Source organism: Loxodonta africana, chromosome 6 (assembly GCF_030014295.1).
Source record: "Loxodonta africana isolate mLoxAfr1 chromosome 6, mLoxAfr1.hap2, whole genome shotgun sequence".
Classification (NCBI taxonomy): domain Eukaryota; kingdom Metazoa; phylum Chordata; class Mammalia; order Proboscidea; family Elephantidae; genus Loxodonta; species Loxodonta africana.
Window position 1 is genome coordinate 52,219,251 of NC_087347.1, and position 6,679 is coordinate 52,225,929.

Consider the following 6,679-nt stretch of genomic DNA (forward strand, 5'->3'; position numbering starts at 1 on the left):
CCCAGTCCTTATAGCCAACACCATTGGGTTCCTACACTCCAGCTGCAAAACCCACCCACATACATACTCTAGGGAATGGGGTCATACTTTCCTCCCAGACACTCAGGGGCTGCTGTCAGCCCCTTGCCTTGCTCAACATGTGACCTCTTACTGAAGCCAGATACCTGCACCTACACCAATCACCACTGCCCATCTAGGACTGTAGGTGAAAGCCCACACCACACACTAGGTGACCAACTACCTGGACACCTGAGCCGAATCCATACAAGAAAAATAAACGAACTCCTGGGCTCACATACCATACTAACAGATCTAGCCACTGAATGGCAGGACATTAGAGCTTCAAAGGCACCAATAATCAAACTATCCCACAGGAGTAGCCTATTTGGGCATATGAAAACAAAACAAAACAGGAAGCGAGGACACAGTATGCAAACATAAAATAAATAAATGTAATGACTTATTGACGGCTAGGAGACAACAGTCAATATCAAATCACATAAAGAGGCAGGCCATAATGGCTTCAGTGAGCTCCCAAAATAATCAAGAAATCTTCCAGATGAAGAGAACTTCCTGAAATTACCAGAGGTAGACTACAAAAGATTAACATACAGAGCTCTTCAAGAGATCAGGCAAAACACAGAACAAGCCAAGCAACACACAGACAAAGCAATAGAGGAACTTAAGACGATTATAGAAGAGTATAATGACAAATTTAACAGGCTGCAAGAATCCATAGACAGCAAACAGAAATCCAGAAGATTAATAATAAAATTTCAGAATTAGACAATTAAACAGAAAGTTATAGGAACAGAACTGAGGTTCTGGAAATCAAAATTAGTGAGACTGAAGATAAAACACTTGACACCAACATATTTGAGGAAAAACAAGGTAAAAGAATTTTAAAAAATGAAGAAACCCTAAGAATTATGTGGAACTCTATCAAGAGGAATAACATACGAGTGATTGGAGTAACAGAACAAGGGGGGATAACAGAAAACACAGAGAGAATTGTTGAAGATTTGTTGGCAGCAAACTTCCTTGATATCGTGAAAGAAGAGATCTATCCATGAGCATGATATATTTTTCCAATTATGTAGGTTTAGTTTCTTGCAGTAGTTTTGTAGTTTTCTTTGTATAGATCTTTTATATCCCTGGTTAGATTTATTCCTAAGTGTTTATTTTTTAGGGACTGTTATAAATGGTATTGATTTCCTGATTTCCTTTTCATAGGTATCTTTATTGGTGTATAGGAATCCAACTGAATTTTTTTTAATATTTATTGTGTATCCTTCTACTCTGCTGCATCTATGTTAGTTCCAATAGTTTTCTTGTGAAGTCTTTAGGGTTCTCTATGCATAGTATCACATCATCCATGAAATGGGATAGTTTTTCTTTTCCTTACCAATTTGGATGCCCTTTATTTATTTTTCTTGCCTTATTGCTCTAGATAGGACTTGCAGTACAATATTAAGTAGGAGTAATGATAAAGGGCATCCTTGTCTTGTTCCTGTTTTCAAGGAGAATGTTTTCAGTCTCTCTCAGTTGAGAATGCTGTTGGCTATTGGTTTTGTATCGATGCCCTTTAGTATGTTGAGAAATTTCCCTCTATAACTATTTTATTGAGATCTTTTATCAGGAATGGGTATTGGACTTTATCAAATGCCTTTTCTGCATCAATTGAGATGACCATGTGATTCTTTTATTTATGTGATGGATTACATTGATTGATTTTCTAATGTTGAACCATCCTTGCATACCCGATATGAATCTCACTTGGTTATGGTATATTATTTTTTTGATATGGTGTTGAATTCTATTAGCTAGAATTTTGTTGATAATTTTTGCACCTATTTTCATAACAGATATTGGTCTATAATCTTTTCTTGTGTTGTCTTTTCCTGATTTTGGTATCAGGGTTATGCTGGCTTCATAGAATTAATTTGGAAGCATCCCTTCCTTTTATATGTTCTGAAACAGTTTGAGTAGTGCTGGTGAAACTCTTCTCTGAATGCTTGATAGAATTCTCCAGTGAAGCCATCTAGACCAGGTCTTTTTTGTTGGGATTTTTTCTACCTTTTCAGTCTCTTGTTATGGGTCTGTTCAGATTTTCTACTTCAATTTGTGTTCATGTAGGTAGGTAGTCTGTTTCTAGAAATCTGCCCATTTCCTCTAGGTTTTCAAATTTGTTGGGGTACAGTTTTTCATAATACTTTGTTGTTACCCTTTTTATTTCAGTTGGGTCTGTTTAACATCCCCCATTTCATTTCTCATTTGGGTTATTTTCTTCCTCTTCTTTTTTTTTTTGTCAGTTTGGCCAATGGTTTGTCGGTTTGGTTGATTCTTTCTATTGTTTTTCTAGTCTCTCTTTCATTTATTTCGGCTCTGATCGTTATTATTTCCTTTCTTCTGGTGACTGTGGGCTTTTTTTTTTTTTTTGCTGTTCTCTTTCTATTTGTTCAAGTTGTATAACTAACATTTTGATTTTGTCTCTTTCTTCGTTTTTGATGTGTGCATCTATTCCTCTAAATTGACCTCTGAGTAGTGCCTTACCTGTGTCTCATAGGTATTAGTATGAGGCGTTTTCATTCTGATTTGATTCTTGAATTTTTTTTATTCCATCTTTGACTTCTATTACCCAGTAGTTTTTAAACACTGTTATTCAGTTTTCAAGTATTTTTTTTCTTGCTGTTCCTGTTATTAATTTCTACTTTTATGAAATGAATAGAGAAGGTTTTTTTATATTATCTCAGTGTTTTGGATTTTTGAGAGGGTTGCTTTGTGTCCTGAGATGTGGTCTATTATGGAGAATATTCAATGTATGTTGGAAAAGAATGTTTACTTTGCTGCTGTGGATTGGAGTGTTCTATATATACCTATGACATCTAAAGGACATCTAGATGGTTGATATTGGCCTTAAGATCTTCTGCATCTTTACTGACTTTCTAGATGTTCTCTCCCTTACTGAGAGTATGGGTTGAAGTCTCTACTATTATATTGTGAAACTGTCAATTTCTCTTTACAGTGCTATTAGAGTTTGTTTTATGTATTTTGGAACCCTATCATTGGGTATAGGTATTTTTTATGGTTATGTCCTCATGATGGATTGTCCTTTCAATCGTCATATAATGCCCTTCCTTTTTTTTTTATGGTAGATTTTGTCTTAAATCTATTTTATCTGAGATTAGTATTGCCATTCCTGCTATTTTTTAATTTTTGTTTGTTTATGTATTTTTTTCCATTCTTTGATTTTTAATATATTTATGTCTTTGTGCCTAAGGTGTGTAGACAGTATATTGTAGACAGTATATTGATGGGTCATGTTCTCTTATCCATTCTATCTCTTTATGGGGTACATTTAAGCCATTTACATTCAATGCAATTATTGGTAGGTATTTTTTTTTTTTTTATGAGTTTATTGCTGTCATTTTGTAGTGGCTTTGTGTGTGCGTGTGTGGTGCTGATGCTTTCTTTAACGTTTTCTTTGTTCCTCTTACTCTTGTGCTGAGTTCCTTTTGTTTGTGAAATTTCTTTTTGTTTCTTTTGTTATTGTAAAAGATCTTTTGTTTTCTGAGACTTTCTGTTTTTATTTTGGTGAGTAAGTTTGTTAATTTTCTTTGTGGTTACCTTGAAATTTACCCTTATCTTTCTAAGTTGGAATGAGTCTTTTATTACTTGATATCACCTTGACTTCTTCTCCATTTGGAAGTTCTATATCTACTTCCCCTTTTATTGTTCTGATATTGTTGTCATTTACAAGTGATGTCTCCAGTTTCCTGTTTTGAATCTTTTAGTTTTATTTTATCCTTGAGACTTCATTACCTCAGCTGCTATTTGCTGATACTGACCTGTGTCCTAGATGCAAGTTGTCGTCTGATGTTGTTGGTTCTCCATCCAAAGGACTCCTTTTAATAATTCTCATAAGTTTGGTTTGGTTTTTACAAATTCCCTTAATTTCCGTGTCTCTGAAAATGTCTTAATTTTGCCATCATATTTGAGAGAATTTTTCAGGACATATTATTCTTGGTTGGCAACTTTTTTTTTTTATCTCAAAGTTTTATATATATCTTCCCTATTGGCATTGTATGTTACATACCAAAATGAAAAAGTGAATAGAATTCACTTTTAAAATAATGTCCAACTTTTTTTTTTAATGGCATTTAATAATTTATCAGTCAAGCAATAAATTGCAAACATTAGGTTTATATGACCAGAATATCTTCTCTCCTCATAATTAAGCAGTTTGAAAGGTAAATTATAAAAGTCAAAGATTATTTATTCTTAAGGTCACCATGAGTTGTAGCCAACTCAACGGCAACTAAGAACAATATTTTCTTTAAATCACAATAATTTAATTGAGATTTTTTAATATCACATTTTGTTTAAAGGGATAGCTTCTGCACTAAAAGACAAATCAATGTTCCCAAGAAGAGCATTTGCCTTTTTCCAAAATCCAGTTTGATCACAGATAAGAATAAGAATTCTAGAAAATTTCTGTAATGAACCAAGACTAAGGAGTCCTGGCACGCAGTGGTGAAAACACTCAACTGCTAACCAAAAATTACGTATTTGAACCCACCAGCTGTTCCCTGGGTAAGAGATGTGGCAATCAGCCTCTGTAAAGATTCACAGCCTTGGAAACCCTATGGGACAGTTCTCCCCTGTCCTATGGGGTCATTATGAGTTGGAATTAACTTGTCAGCCTTGGGTTTGGGTTTGGGTTTTGGTGAACCACTAATAATAAATTTACTCAGTATTTAGGTTAAAAATGGCCACAAATATAGCTTCTCCCATCAAGAAATAGAATCTGTATCCCCAGCCCTTAAACATGGGTTTTGTGACTTGCTGTAACTAATAGAATGTGACAGAAGTGCTCTTGTGTCACATCTGAACAAGACCACCAAAAAAAAAAAAAAAATCCAAACCAATTGCTGTTGAGTCAATTCTGGCTCATAGTGACTCTATAGGAGAGAGGAGAACTGCCCTTTAGGATTTCCAAGGAGCAGCTGGTGCATTTGAACTGCCGACTTTTTGGTTAGCAGGTAAGTTCTTAACCACTATGCCACTCAAAACCACCCAGTGCTGTCGAGTCGATTCCGCCAGCCCTCTTAAATCCACGCCAGGACCATGATGTAAGAAATGTGGATATTCTAATGGGAAAGAGACATGAAAGAGAAGAGATTCATTATGGTAAAGAGTCTCAACAGAGTACCTGGTACGTGAGACATGTGAGTGAGATCATGTGAAATTATATAGCTACTGTGAACCATCAGAAAACTTCAGCTAGTTGAGTAAGCTTAAAGGAGATCAGTAGAAGAACAATGAAGCTGAGCTCAGCCTGAACTGCAGAATTTTAAACCTGTATAACTAACTGTCATTATTCAAAGTAGTTATATTCTGTAAAGTCACTGTGAGCACTGAATTAGTGGAATATTGAACCACTGCTTCTAGGTGAAATACAGGGGTAGATTCCTGCGAGTATCTGGCCAAAACATTTTTGTCAACTGATCAATACGTAATCTTATTTTAAGTGCGCTTCTGTTTAAAGAAACCTTATTTAGTATATATTGTTGATTCGTTAGCATTGAATTTATGGTCAACAGCACTACAACTCATGTCTGAATGAAGCTTAACTAACATTTATTTCCCCTTTAAGGCACATCATAGCCTTCTTGTGCTTAGGAACACTAGATAGTAGTTCACTAGATAGTACTTCAGCCCAAGATTTGGGAACCATTTTAACCAGTATAATCACCACCAAAAAGGACAAAAATGTGAAAAATGTGTCACTAAATAGACAGCAAAAAGGACACTTGTTTACAGTATGAAAGCTGAAACAAGAAGGCAAAATATTCCCATTTGACCTCAGCTAGGAATCTGTGTGTCAAGCAACTCCAGTTTTTTATCACTCTGCATACATGTCCACCAATGACCACAAAAGTGCTGCAAGTATTTATTTTGAGTTTACCGATAATTTGTGGTGAGTAGGGAAATTTGCAAATACAGAACCAGTGACTAGTGAGAATCAGCTGTACATTGTGGTTATCTTAAGCCTGTAGGTATTAGGGTGGCAAATGCTACATGTGCACTAACAATAATGCATTATATTTTTATTTTATTAAAATTTCATTTAAAATCCCTGCCCCTCCAACTCTCAGTGTCTCTTTCTCCTCTTTGTCTCTCTTCTTTGTCTCTCTTCTTTCTCTTTTTACTCTTTCTCCTTCCCTTCCCCTTCGTCCTTGTTCTCAGGCAGACATACCCACGATTAAGGGGCAAAACCCTGAGAAGGGACCTTAAACAATTTTGGAAGCAACTAAATACTAAGATGAATAATCAGAATATTCTCAAATATTCTGAAATTATAAGTTAAAATGTATTCATATATTAATCGTACTGAAATATGATTATGATATAGATTAGTACACCATTTATATTATTTAATGTTAGAATCCCTAAAAAGTATAATATATAACACTAGCTTCCCAATTTGCTTCTGGGTAAAGCCCTTCCTCCAAAAAGTCCCACCTAAAAGGCAAATTATATCTGAACTAGTAACTCATTAAATGAAATCATGGGCAAATACATTAAATAGTGGCAACATACCCTTAGAAAAAACTATGCAAACAAAACTTGTAAATTTTTTATTTAGAAAGATCATAGACAAGAAGAGACAATTGGA